The 14,683-nt window shown below is 42.9% G+C and overlaps 1 protein-coding gene across 2 annotated transcripts in view; it reads right to left on the bottom strand.

Moving 5' to 3' along the window:
* LOC134356069 (L-fucose kinase) overlaps positions 1-14,683 on the bottom strand; it is a 370,621-nt gene that overhangs the window by 346,756 nt on the left and 9,182 nt on the right. Inside the window, exon 1 of one of the 2 annotated variants that reach the window (XM_063066613.1) lies at positions 10,928-11,085. The exons of the other annotated variant lie outside the window; for it this stretch is intronic. The gene's annotated coding sequence lies outside the window, so the exon portion shown is untranslated. Of the gene's footprint in view, positions 1-10,927; positions 11,086-14,683 lie in introns of those variants that run through there. 2 annotated transcript variants of the gene reach the window in all.

The raw sequence follows: 14,683 nt of genomic DNA, 5'->3' as shown, positions 1-14,683 counted from the left end.
TTTCAATAGCAGATTATTCAAGTTTCACTATACTCTGTTGTTGTTTAATTGTACAGTAGTAAATAAATGGATAGATATAGATAGATAGATAAATAATCTTAAATTTCTGGCTTAAGATGGCGCTACTGAAGGGGAGTTTCAGCTTACTGGTAGTTCAAAAGGCAAGAAATTCAACTAAAAACATTATTAATAACACTTTTTCTTAAGTAAAATTGTGGTAATCTATCACAACAATGAAGAGGCGAACGAAGGTGAAGCAAATTCAAGAGATGAGCCATGCTGGTGTACTGCAAAATCAATGCCGATGGGAGTTGGAGTGAGTGATTCTTAGAGGAGTTTCAATGCCCGTCCAACCAACCCGATGTGAGGTTGGATCGCTCTAAGCACCCAGCCACTTTGGAGAGGTTGAGAACAGCTTTGGGCTGGGTTATGAGGCTGAGTGAATTGCTAGACGGCAGGGTCTAGGCCTGGAGCATTTCACAGAGGAGGGGCCTGGGTCCTAATGCGAGGCATAATCTGCTGCTTAGACAATCTAAACATTGGCCAGATAGGAAAAGCATAGTGTTGGGACCAAAGGAGAGAGTCGAGTCGATTTCACTTGCTTTCTGGCAATGTTCATTCCTCTCTCTGTGACAGAGGCTGTCAGACTGCCCCAGCTGCTGTGCTTTGTGTCTATGAGCTTCACGGCAATTCGCCCCGTTAACATGATGAACTGAGGCTTTGGGCGTACTCTGGGCTGCTCCTGGGATTCAAATCTTCGGACACAATTTGGTTCGGAATGCTGTTGCTGGCATGTATTGTTCATATGATTTGTGTATTTTACTTTCTGCACATTGAGTGTTGGTCTTTTTATTAAATTGGGTTCTTTAGGGTTTCTTACTTTGTGGCTGTCTGTAAGCAGACAAATCTCAAGGTTGTATAATTTATATATTCTTTGATAATAAATGTTCTTTGAATAACATGTACAAAGAACATTTATAATACGAACTGCCACACAGACCATTAATTCTTTCTGCCACTTATAGCACTCCGGCACACCAACTGCAGCAGCAATACAAGTGAAGTTTTCAGAGGCAGCTTCATTACGAGTGTAAAAATAAAAATAGAAAAGATCAACGGGAAGAGCTCAGGGGTCATTCCTGTACACTGGACAGAGAGAATGTAAGCTCCAAGTGAAGTGAGGTTAGAACCCAGGGATGAAGATTGGAGGAGACAATCTACAATCTAATTGCATAAAATGTAATGAAGCACAAGCTGAGAAATATGTAGGCTGCAAAGTAATAATTCTGAAAGTCATTATTAAATGCTTACTGTTCTTACTTTTCTACCAAAGGAAAAAGACCTCTGATAAATCCAGAAGTATGCTCAGGTATGAAATGAAACCAGACTTCAATATGCACCACAATGTGAACTCAGCACAACCCACTCAGATAGACAGGCTAGGCAGTGAAGTCATACACTGTACCTCCTGTCCTGCCAGCACTTTCCCAGCTTGCTGTGAGCAATCACATCTATTACCAGCATGGCATGTAGAGTTACTGCTGCAAGGCCCCAGAAAACCTGGTTTAATCCAGACCACTACTGTGTGAAGTTCTCCCCATCTCCTCCCACGTGTAGATTGCTCCCGCAATAGTTGAAGAATCAGAGAGAAGAATGGTGATCGAGAATAGGATATGGAGAAAATAATTGAAGGAAAGTCATTACGAAATTCTTTTGAGAGTCAGCATAGACGATGGGCCAAATTGTTTCCTTCAATGTTGTAAGGAAATATGAAATCCCAAACCACAGTACTGACCCCAATTCATTTATAGAAAAAACTATACTGGCATGCTTATGGCTTTGGTAGTACCCACAAGCAGATTTTCCAGATTATTGGATACCACTCTTACTAGTACTCCAATTCTCATAATTCATTTCTTATAAGATTTTACACAGCAGTACAGTATAATAAATTTTCCTGTGAACCAGGCAAGTCTAAAGGGAACTTGGGGAAATGGGACCCGAGCAAAGTTGGAGGTAGAAATAGAAATCAGGGTTCCAGTAAGTTTAAAAAGACGGTGGGAAACAAAACCAGGAGGGCCAAATGCCAAAGCATCAGGATTTCTGAAAAATCAAAAAGCAGATCATAATATATTTCTAAAGATCTACTGAAATCTCAACATCAGAATTAATATTTTCTTTTTAATACCTTATCCAACTCCAAAATGTACAGTCTGGCCCTACTGAACTTGGGATCGGTGGGCTGTAACCTAAACATTCTGCATATACGGAAAGTAAAGTGAGTTTAACTACTGACATCTTAAAAACAGAATTATACTAATAAAAAAGAGGAAATATCGGAAATTACAAGACAATAAGACATAGGAGCAGAATTAAGCCATTCAGCCGACTGAGTATGCTCCGTCATTCCATCATGACTGACTGATAATAAATCATGTCTTGTTTATTTTCCTTCTCAACCTCATTCTTCTCCTGATAACCTTTTGATGTCCTTAATCAAGAACCTACCAATGTCCACTTTAAATTTACCTAATGAATTGGCCTCCACAGCCGCCTGTGACAATGAATTCCACAGATTCACCACCCTCTGGTTAAAGAAATTCCACCTCATCTCCGTTCTAAATGGACATTCTTCTAACCAATTTCCTCCGGGATCAAGAAAGTATGACTATGACTATTCCCTCTGGTCCAAAGAAAACATATGCATGGAGAGAGAAGCCAAGAATGTTGCAAGTCAATGGCCCTTCATCAGAACTAGACCTGGAAAATGGATCTAGATTTTGTAGCATCAGCAGAGAGACCATCAGTGATCATATATATCATGGGCTGAATACGACAATGGTGTCTGCACCTGCACAGTTAAAGAGGGAAGGGTTGAAAGTATTGTCAGAGCTGTATTATTCCTCCCAATAGCATGCAAATGTAGCCCCTAACAAAGAGGCCCTTTGTTCAAATAAATGCAACAGCATAAACCTGCTTATTTACTCACTAGTGTTTTCATACCGAAGCAACAGGTCCAGCAGATGCTACCTCATTGGCTCTTCACACAACCCTGGAACATCTGGTATATATCAGCATGCCCTCCATCGATTGCAGCTCGGCATTTAATACCATTACCCCCTCAAAGCTAATCAGGAAACTTCAAGACTTAGTCCTTAATACTCCTTTGCGCAATTGAACCCTGGATCTCCTCACTTGCAGACTGCAGTTAGTTTGGATTGGCAAAAATATCTCCACCACAATCTCCAGCAGCACAGGCGCACTACAAGGATATGTGCTTAGCCCCTTGCTCTACTCACTTTACACCTACGGCTGTGGGGCTAAGCACAGTTCCAATGCCATATTCACGTTTGCTGATGATGCCATTGTTGTCGGTAGTGATGAATCAGCATACAGGAGGGAGAATGAAAATTTGGCTGAGTGATTTCATTACAACCACCTCTCACTAAGTGTCAGCAAGATCAAGGATTGTAGACTTCAGGAGAGGGAAACCAGAGGTCCATGAGCCAGTACTCACCGGAGGATCAGAGGTGGAGAGGGTCAGTAACTTTAAATTCCTGAGCATCACTATCTCAGAGTACCTGTCTGAGACCCATCACGTAAATGTAATTGCAAATTGATATGCCTCAGGTTGGAGGAACAACACCTAATATTCCGTCTGGGTAGCCTCCAACCTGATGGCATGAACACTGGCTTCTCAGACTTCCGCTAATGCCCCACCTCCCCCTCATACCCCATCCGTTATTTATTTATATACACACATTCTTTCTCTCTCTCTCCTTTTTCTCCCTGTCCCTCTCACTATACCCCTTGCCCATCCTCTGGGCTTTTTCCCCCCCTCCCCCTTTTCTTTCTCCCTGGACCTCCTGTCCCATGATCATCTCATATCCCTTTTGCCAATCAGCTGTCCAGCTCTTGGCTCCATCCCTACCCCTCCTGTCTTCTCCTATCATTATGGATCTCCCCCTCCCCCTCCCACTTTCAAATCTCTTACTTGCTCCTCCTTCAGTGAGTCCTGACGAAGGGTCTCAGCCTGAAACGTCGAGTATCATCTATCCAGAGTTGCTGAATGACCTACCAGACATTTCTGGCATATTTTGATTTTATTTCAAAATGCCAGTCTCAATAATATTTGCTACTTTTCAATTTAACAAAAAAATAGATATGCAAACAGGATATACTGAACAGAAGTTTCCTTTCCCCACAAGTAACAGAAACACGACATTCAAATTGTATTGCCACAAGCATACAGTATACACACAGAATATAAATGACATAAAAATTGGCTTTTTGCAACAGCAGCACAGTATATTTCAATCACATGCTAACATAAACTTGAAAAATTTTTTGATTAAACTGAAGCATTTTTTTAAAATATTATGAAAGAAAAACACATTTAGTAATGCATGGATGTGTTTTTTTTGGATGCCAGACAGCACTGATAATCAGGTATCAAAGGAGGAAGGTTGAGTTCTGCTTTAGTTTGAAGCTAATGTAAAAGAGTTGTTCTGTCTCAATCAAGCAAGAAAACAATGAAGTGGCTGCTGAAGGGTTTCGACTCAAAACGTCAACTGTACTCTTTTCCATCGATGCTGCCTGGCCTGCTGAGTTCCTCCAGCATTTTGTGTGCATTGCTTAGATTTCCAGCATCTGCAGATCTTTTTCTGTAGATTTTCTTTTGTTTGTGGAGTGGCTGGTGTGTTCATTATTTTTATGATATTACATGAAGGTAAGTTATTGTGATTAAACTAACAAATTAGAACATAACAATTACTCTTTACTGTGGATTAAGTAGTTTAGCAATTCGAACCATGCCTTGCACCATCTGAATGTTAATATTGTTCACAGTCAGAGAGATTGGTGAAGTATGTGTGCAAACAGGCACAGATAGTTAACTCAAATCATGAGAGAATTCTCTTGTTATGCACTCAAGCACAGCAGTGTAGAAGTAAGTATCGGCAGCTTGAATTAATTCCCATAAAAGGAAGAAACTCAAATTTCACAAGGGCAGTTGAAATTGAAGCCAAATTGAAGTCACTCTTTGTGCAAAATTCACAACATAAAATTAGATCTTGTAGTTGTAAGGATGCCCAAATGTCCCACAATAATAGCTATTGCTACCCTCAGTCCCTCAGGAATAAAACAAAATGAGCAATGCCTATGTGGGACTTCTTCTAATGTCGGTTGCATACTGCCTGGTTCAAGTGGCAAGGAGTACAAGACAAATGGAGACCAAGCTCACAGATTTCACTCACACACAAAAATATCTCCACCGCAATCTCCAGCAACACAGGAGCACTACAAGGATATGTGCTTAGCCCCTTGCTCTACTCACTTTACACCTACGGCTGTGGGGCTAAGCACCTTTTCCAATACATTCCCCCAGAACAGCATCACCTACTTCCCCTTTCTTAACCCTTTTCTCTCACTAAGCCCATTGCATAAATGAATCAGTGCTAATAACAGTCCCCTTCAACTAGCAGCTTTATGAAGAGACATGCAAATTATCAATTGGGAAGAGGAAAACCTGAATGAAATGGAACATCAGACTGATCAGCAGTATTACGATTGCAAAATCACTCAGGTGGAGGAACAACACCTTATATTCTGTCTGAGTAGCCTCCAACCTGATGGCATGAACATTGACTTCTCACACTTCCGGTAACGGTCCCCCAACCTCAACATTCCCCTTCCCTTTTTCCCTCTCTCACCTTATCTCTTTGCCTGCCCATCACCTCCCTCTGGTGCTCCTCCCCCCTTTTCTTTCTTCCAGGGCCTTCTGTCCTTTCTATCAGATTCCCCCTTCTCCAGCCCTGTACCTCTTTCACCAATCACCTTCCCAGCTCTTTACTTCACCCCTCCCCTCCCAGTTTCACCTATCACATTGTGTTTCTCTCTCCTCTCCCTCCACCTTTAACTCTACTCATTTTTTTTCTCCAGTCCTACTGTAGGGTTTCAGCCTGAAACGTCGACTGTACTCTTTTCCATAGCTGCTGCCTGGCCTGCTGAGTTCCTCCAACATTCTGTGTGTGTTGCTTGGATTTCCACCATCTGCAGATTTTCTCATTTGTGATTCAAATTGTGGCTTGTGGCTTTCACACAGAACATGGGTTCGGTGTGTGAGTAAAACGATACAGCCGGTTATTCCAGGAATTAACTCTGCTTTAACCGTAATGGGCCCTTTTATTTTTCTTTCCCTTTTCTGCTAACTGCTGGTTGAAGTTGAAATATTGAAAAATATTATGTTTCATAATTTTATGCTGGTGCACGATGTTATTTTTCTGGCGAATTATAACTTTGCACTACAATTACTGTTACTGCCTGGAACATTCCAACAATCCCGTTTGGTTGAACCCAAATCATACCAACCCTAGACGTGTGTTGCTCATGGAAGGTGGGCTTCTCACTGCCTAGTCACGTGCTTTTAGCAAAGTTAGCTAATGAGCTAAGTTTATACTACAGCCCCGCTGAGTGGGTTTCATCAATGTCCGTAACTAATAAGCCAATTCTGTATAAAAACAGTGTGGGTGTTCTCTTTGGGCATTGTGTATCCCACTCCAATATCCATTGGTTTTAATCCTAGCAGTAGGGTTGTCATTATAGTGCCTGTATAGTTTTAATAATTGTGTCATGGAAACCAAATCTATGTAAAACTCTGGAAAGAAAATTCCAATTAAACGAATCAAATGCCTTTTCAGCGTCCACGCTCATCACTATTGCTTCAATTTTACTTTTTTTGTATATGATCCATAATGTGAAGTGTCCTTCATATATTGTCTTGTGTTTGGCGTTGTTGTATAAAACCTGTCTGATCATTATGTACTTTATAGTCGCCAAACAATTGGTACTAGAACGTACAATCATCACAGCGATATTTGATTCTGCACTTCTCGCTCCCAGATTACAAATATTAAATATTATTATTAAAAATAGTAAAAATTAGCAAATAATAAAAATTTAAATTATAAATCATAAATAGAAAATAGAAAAACGGAAAGTAAGGTAGTTCAAAAAAACCGAGAGGCAGGTCCAGATATTTGGAGGGTACGGCCCAGATCCGGGTCAAGATCCGCTCAGCAGTCTTATCACAGTTGGAAAGAAGCTGTTCCCAAATCTGGCCTTATGAGTCTTCAAGCTCCTGAGCCTTCTCCCGGAGGGAAGAGGGACGGAAAGTGTGTTGGCAGGGTGGGTCGTGTCCTTGATTATCCTGGCAGCACTGCTCTGACAGCGTGTGGTGTAAAGTGAGTCCAAGGATGGAAGACTGGTTTGTGTGATGTGCTGCGCCGTGTTCACGATATTCTGCAGCTTCTTTCGGTCTTGGACAGGACAACTTCCATACCAGGTTGTGATGCACCCTAGAAGAGTGCTTTCTACAGTGCATCTATAAAAATTAGTGATGGTTTTAGGGGACAGGCCAAACTTCTTTAGTTTTCTCAGGAATGAAAGGTGCTGGTGGGCCTTCTTGGCAGTGAACTCTGCTTGGTTGGACCAAGTCAGGTCATTTGTGATATTGACCCCAAGGAACTTAAAGCTTTTGACCTGTTCCACTTGCGCACCACTGATGTAAATTGGGTCATGCGGTCCGCTAGTCCTTCTGAAGTCAACAACCAATTCCTTCGTCTTGCTGACGTTGAGGGATAGGTTATTGTCTTCGCACCATGCCACCAGGTTCTTAATTTCCTCTCTGTACTCAAACACATCATTACCCGAGATACTGCCTACAATTGTTGTGTCATCAGCAAACTTATATATTGAGTTTGATGGAAACTTGGCTACACAATCATGGGTGTACAGTGAGTACAGCAGGAGGCTAAGTACACAGCCTTGTGGGGCACCGGTGCTCAGAGTGATTGTGGAGGAGAGCTTGTCCCCTATTTTTACAGCCTGGGTCCTGTCTGTGAGGAAGATGAAGATCCAGCTGCAGATCTGAGTGTTAAGGCCCAGGCTCCAGAGCTTAGGAATCAGTTTATTTGGAATGATGGTATTAAAGGCAGAGCTGTAGTCAATGAAAAGGACCCTTATGTATACATCTTTATTCTCCAGGTGTTCTAAGGAGGAATGTAGGGCCAGAGAGATGGCATCTGCTATTGACCTGTTGCTCCGGTAGGCGAATTGCATAGCGTCGAGGTTGACCGGTAGGCTGTGGTTGATGTGTGCCATAACCAATCTCTCGAAGCACTTCATAGCAATTGAAGTCAGAGCCACAGGTTGATAGTCATTCAGGCATGCCACCTTGCTCTTCTTCGGCACTGGGATTATCGTTGCCTTCTTAAAACACGAGGGGATCTTAGACTGAAGCAAGGAGCAGTTGAAGATGTCAGCAAACACTCCAGCTAGCTTGCTTGCACAGGCCCGGAGAACCCGTCCTGGGACGCCATCTGGGTCCGTCGCCTTCCTTGGATTTATCTTCAGGAAGGCCCTTCTAACATCCTCCTCAGTGACGATGAATCTCGATGCCACCAGGTCCGGTTCATCCGGAGGGAGCAGGACACTCCTCTTCTGTTTGAATCTTGCGTAGAATACGTTAAGTTCGTCAGGAAGAGAAGCGCCACAGTTATTGATATTCCCAGCCTTTTCTTTGTGCCCAGTGATCTCATTTAGACCTTGCCATAGTCTACTGGCATCCCTCTGGTTAGCCTGGGCTTCCAACTTGGCTCAATATTGCCTCTTGGTGCACTTAACGGCTTTCCGGAGTTCACGCCTAGATTCCATGTAGCGACTAGTATCCCCGGACCTAAAAGCCGCAGCTGTAGCCGTCTAAAGGGACTTGATCTCATAATTCATCCAAGGTTTCCGGTTAGGGAATACCCGGATCGTCTTGCGAGACACACAATCTTCCGTGCATTTCCAAATAAAGTCCGTGACAGCTGAGGCATACTCATCGAGGTTAACTGTCGAGTCCTTGAATACTAACCAGTCCACCAATTCAAAGCAGTCACAGAGGACCTCTGTTTCCTCCGTGCAACGCGACACTACTTTTGACACGGTGACCTCCTGCTTCAGTTTCTGCTTGTAAGCCAGGAGGAGGAGTACGGCCTGATGGTCCGCTTTTCCGAAGTGAGGTCATGGGACGGAACGGTAGGCATCCTTGACTGCTCTGTAGCAGTGGTCAAGTATATTCGGGCCTCTAGTGGGGCAGGAGACATGTTGGTATAACTTTGGCAGCGCCTCTTTGAGGTTGGCCTGGTTAAAGTCCCCAGCTGTAATGATTTAAGCCTCCGGATACCTGGTCTCAAGTTCACTGACGTTGGCATACAGTATGTTCAGAGCACACTCCACGTACGCCTGGGGGGTAATATAGACCGCTGTCAGTATGATCGAGGTGAATTCCTGTGGCAGATAGTAGGGACAACACTTCACCGACAGGTGTTCCAGGTCTGGGCCGCAGGAGCTTGTCAGTGCCACTGTGTCCGAGCACCACCCAGTGTTGATCAGCAGGCAGACACCACCTCCCCTTGTCTTGCCCAAAGACGCTGCGTGGTCCATCCGATGGATCAAAAATCCCTCCGGTTGGATGGCACAGTCGGGGGTGGCAGGGGAGAGCCAGGTCTCGGTGAAACAGAATACATAGCAGTTCTGCATCTCCCTGCAGCAGGTGAGTCTCCCTTTAAGATCATCCACCTTGTTCTCTATGGCTTGCACATTAGCTAGTAGGATGGTGGGCATAGGGACCCTGAAGCCCCTCAGCTTCAGTCTGACCAGCAGCCCAGCTCTTTTCCCACGCTTCCTCGGTAAATAGTGCATCTTTCCAAGTTTCCATAGATGCAGTGTGTTGTTGTCAGCTCCTTGAGGTTGGTGGACGCGTCCCGCAGGAATCGATCGGCCGGTCGTGACGTCGGACGCTCCGGGTCGGGCCAAGTAATGGGGGAGGCTCCACTGCCACTTCCAGCTGCCGGGGGCCCGGGCTGTCGATTGGGTCGGGCCCCGAAGCGGACACTTAATCCCGGAGGGCCGGGCTCCTGGCTGAAACAAGTCCTTAAGCCGAGTCACGGTTGCAGAGGCCTCCGCTCCAGCCGAGCCTCGGGCTCTATTTCCGAGGTCGGCGGCGGAGGCCTCACTTCTGGCAGCTGTGGATGGCCACCAACAGGGCTTTACGGTGGTCACTCCGGGGGAAGCGTCTGGGGCACCTTGAGGTCTCCGCCGTCACTTCTGTGTGGTCGTCTGCTCCGGAGAGGTGCTGGTCGGAATGGGGCGTGTCGCCAAGCGCTCCGGCACGGTAGCAGACTGTGGGTCTCCGGGAACGTGGTGGGCCTCATTGGTCGGGTCCAGGTGCGGTCTGGAGTTTAAGAAGCAATTCTGGCGCAGTGGTCTCCAGCTGGGTTGGTAGCTTCGCCAGGGTGTTGTTGATCTTGATCTTGCTAGATTGGTGGTTTAGAAGGGAGGTTTACGTATCAGTAATGAGTAGAAACTCTTCCAATCATTTGGGCATGATGGAGGTAAATAATCTATAATCTACATTAAGAATGGATACAGGTTTCCCCTGCCATCCGAAGGTAGAGCGTTCCTATGAAACGGTTCGTAAGCCGAAATGTCGTAAAGCGAAGAAGCAATTACCATTTATTTATATTGGAAAATTTTGTGAGTGTTCGTAGACCCAAAAATAACCTACCAAATCATGCCAAATAACACATAAAACCTAAAATAAAAGTAACATATAGTAAAAGCAGGAATGATATGATAAATACACAGCCTATATAAAGTAGAAATACTTTTCCACAATCATTACTGCACTGTTCTCCGTAGCGAAAATCTCGCACAAGCGCCGTCGGCAGAAAATCTCACGCAAGCGCTGTTGGCAGAAAATCTCACGCAAGTACTCTCCAGTAACCTTTAAGCTATGAAGCTGCCAAATCATAGCAAATAACACGTAAAAATACACAGCCGATATAAAGTAGAAATAATGTATGTACAATGTAGTATCACTTACTGGAATTGGGAAGACAGCACAGAGCACACTGATGATGGTGTGTTAGACTGAGTCGTCGCAGGTTGGGTGGTGCAGTGGCCCCCACCCTCCAGGCCACCAACCGATACATTGCCGCGAGGCACGCAGGGATCCAACCGTAGCCGGGAGGCACACAGCAAATCTTTAAGTAAAAAGCCAATTGCCGATCAGTGCCGATTGCCGACTGCGTCGTCTATGATCTGGGTCGACAATTATGTGTCGGGCGGCACCTAATTAATTAGCATGTTTACTTCGGCTTTTTCCTTCTTTCGGTATAGCTGAGATTATCGCTTCTTTCCAGCTGGGTGGCATTTGCGCCTTTTTTAAGAGCCCAGTTCAGTGTGGGGAGTAAAACAGGAATTAACTCACTTCTAAACCTTTTATACCACTCTGCCGTATAACCATCTGATCCTGCTGACGTGCTTAATTTAAGCTTACTAATTGCTGCTTTTAGTTCAACTTCAGTTATGTCAGCAGTCATCGTTCTATTTTGTTCTTTGCTTAAAGTGAGTAACTCTAGAGCATTCGGGAAAGTGTCAATTTGGGTTATGCTTCCCCCTGGAACTTTGGAATATAGAGTTTTATAAAACACTTCAAACGCTTCCTGAATTTCACTGAGCTTATTTTTTTTATCATTTTTGTTCTTGGATCCCTAATTCTACGAATTGTACTTTTTGTTATCTTTTTTTTCAGTTTCCACACCAGTATTTTCATAGACTTAGATCCACTTTCATAATGTCTCTGTTTCAGAAATATTAATTTTTTCCTGATTTCTTGCATAGCCAAACTATTAATTTCATTCCTAATTTTTTAAATTTCCTCTAATGTATCCTGTGCCAAATTCAATGTGTTTTTTCTAGTTCCTTCAGCTTATTTTGTAATTCCTCTCATGTTTTATTCCTTATTTTATTTCTTATATGAAGATATCACTATAATTTCCCCTCTTAAGACAGCCTTCAGAGTATCCCATAGAATTGGAGGTGAAACCTCTCCATTATCATTGATTTCTAAGTAAAGTCCAATTTCTTTTTTAATTTGTTCCTTAAAAGTAGGGATCACTGAGTAGACTTGAATTTAGTTTCCAAATAGTATCCTTTCGTTGTAGGTCAAAATCAACAGATAAATATATAGGTGCATGGTCACTTACATCTATCGTCCCAATTCCACGGGTGCTTATTTTGTCTTTGTCTTTTCTAAATGTTACGAAATAGTCTATTCTTGTACATACAGAATGGGGGGGTGGGCAGAATAATGAGTGTAATCCCTTCTGTCGGGGAAAAGGTCCCTCCATATATCAATTAAACCAACATCTTCAAAAAGTGTATTAACTCTCTAATGTAAGGATTTTGTTTCATAGGTTTTTCTATTGGAAGAGTCTAACTTTGGTTGTAATTGTAAATTTAAGTCTCCCCCACATATCAGGAGACCTTCTGTTTCCGTTACCATAATATTAGTAATTTTCTGGAAGAAACTAATATCATTTCCTGGGGGTGTGTATATATTCAATAGAGTAACTGAATTTCCATCTATATTCCCCCTTACGAGAATATATCTGCCTTCCTTATCTCCCATTTCGAATTCTTTTTCAAAATTTAGCTTGCTTGAGATAAGAATAGAAACTTCTCTCCTATGTCCTGATTTATACGAGGAGAAAAACAAATTAGTGAAGCCCATTCTCTTTAGTTTTCCATGCTCATTATCACTTAATTGAGTTTCCTGTAAATATACTACATGAGCTTGTTCTTTTTTCATTTTGGATAGAATTTTACTGCTTTTGATTGGACTTAACAGCCCATTGACATCAGAAGAAATGAATTTTGCTTTGTCCTTAGCCATGTGTATTTATCCGTCAATATATCATTGAAATTAGCAGAATAAAACTTAATCGATCTACTCTCTCAACAAATAAGAACCAAGAAATGCAGATAATAAGAAAAAGGCAACAAAGGTGTGATTCCAAGGCTGAGGTCTCTAGTAGATGACCCTGGGTTGAGCTAGAGGAAACGTCTAGCCGTGGGGGATAGCCTCTCCTCCCTGTGAGTTGGGGACCCCATTACAGTACCCATGAAAGTGAACAAGTCTATGTCCATTACACAGAAAAGATTTCCCTGTGTATTCCTCCCATATATTATATATATTCTCTTAGGTGGGGAAAAAGGAGTGAATGAATGAATAAAAAAATTAGTAATATAAAATCCACATTATAATAAGTATTTCTTGAAATAGGTATAGCACTGTCTATGTTTGCTTCCATTTATCTTATCAACACTTTTAAAGTTAGCCAAACCTTATGGCTCTTCTGGAGGGTGTGAGGGCTGTCTTCGGAAAACTTACAGTCTCTTTCTGATATTCTCTCGCCCTCCTCCCGTCCCCTGCTTTCTCGGTTCTCTTACTATTTCCCAAGCAGATCGGGTTAACTGTTCAGCCAGGTTTTCCCTCGGTTTGATTACGCTGACGGGCAGCCCTCCTTTCCTCATGTCTGTAGTCGCCTCTTCCACTGTCTGATACAGTTGCATGCCATCTTCATAAAACACCCACAGTTTAGCAGGGTACGGAGTTTGGAATCTAATCTTTCCTCGCCTTAATATTCGCTTTACTGCAGAATATTCTTAACGTTTCTGCAGGACCGCCGGGGACAATCTTGATCGAAATATATTAATTTCCCATCCAAAAACGCCCTCTTCTTACCCCAGCCCCTTCGTAGAATCTCCGCCTTGGTATTGTATCGAAGGAATCTAATTACTATTGAGCATGGCTTATCTTCTCTGTCTCCAGTAGGCCTCAGGACAAGAGCACGATGCACCCTCTCAATTCCAAGCTCCATAGTGGAGGGAATCTCTAGCGCGTTCCGCAGCAACTTTCCTAACAACTCCATCATAGACAAACTCTCCGCTCCTCCGGGAACATTGCATATCATGATATTTTTCCGTCATGATCTTCCCTCCTGGTCAATCAGTTTACTTTCTTGTTGATTTAATATTTGTATCGTCTTGCTTAGTATCCGTTCCACTTTTTGCACGCGATCTTCCACCTTCTCAATTTGTGTCTCTGCCACCGCTATTTTTTTGATTGACGTTGGCAAGCTCTGACTTTATATCATTGAGTTGCTGTTTTATATCTTTTTGGAATCCCCGTATCTCTTCCAGAATTTTTATCATATTTGCCACTTCGCCTGAACGAGGCCCCACGTCAGCCTCGCTAGCACGCGTTCGGGTAGGAGAGCTGCGCGTTGCACCTCTCTCGTCCATAGGCTCTGCAGTGATGCTTTTTTTTATCTCCATTCTTTTTCCCCATTCTTGCTCCCCTTATCAATTCAGATATTTTCGAAAGATCTTATATTTGATGGATTAACAGGGCAATATGTGCGTTTTTCCGGAGGAGCTGTTGATTTAAGCTGCCATTCTGGACGATGACGTCACCGGAATCTCTATTTTATTTTATTTTCAACAATAACATACACCCTTTCATTTGCATTTTAAATGTCTTCTTCATTAAACAAAATGGAAACAAGCAAATATCAGAAGAGAACTCAACATTTATGCATGCATTACTGCTTCAATTACTTTCCTCACATTTCATTCCCTACTGCTCTGGCTTGTTTTCCTCAGTCATAATTGTGTCATTCAGCTTCCTACATGTGTACAGTTGATTGACAATAAACTGGAAATTGATTATTTTGCCAAATAAACTCTTCTCGGGCTTTCAGCATATCTGCTGGATTAGGACTAACCCATAAGG

Source organism: Mobula hypostoma, chromosome 14 (genome assembly GCF_963921235.1).
Source record: "Mobula hypostoma chromosome 14, sMobHyp1.1, whole genome shotgun sequence".
NCBI classification, from domain to species: domain Eukaryota; kingdom Metazoa; phylum Chordata; class Chondrichthyes; order Myliobatiformes; family Myliobatidae; genus Mobula; species Mobula hypostoma.
Note: the sequence above shows the minus strand (reverse complement) of the source record. Positions and strands in the feature narration are given on the sequence as shown.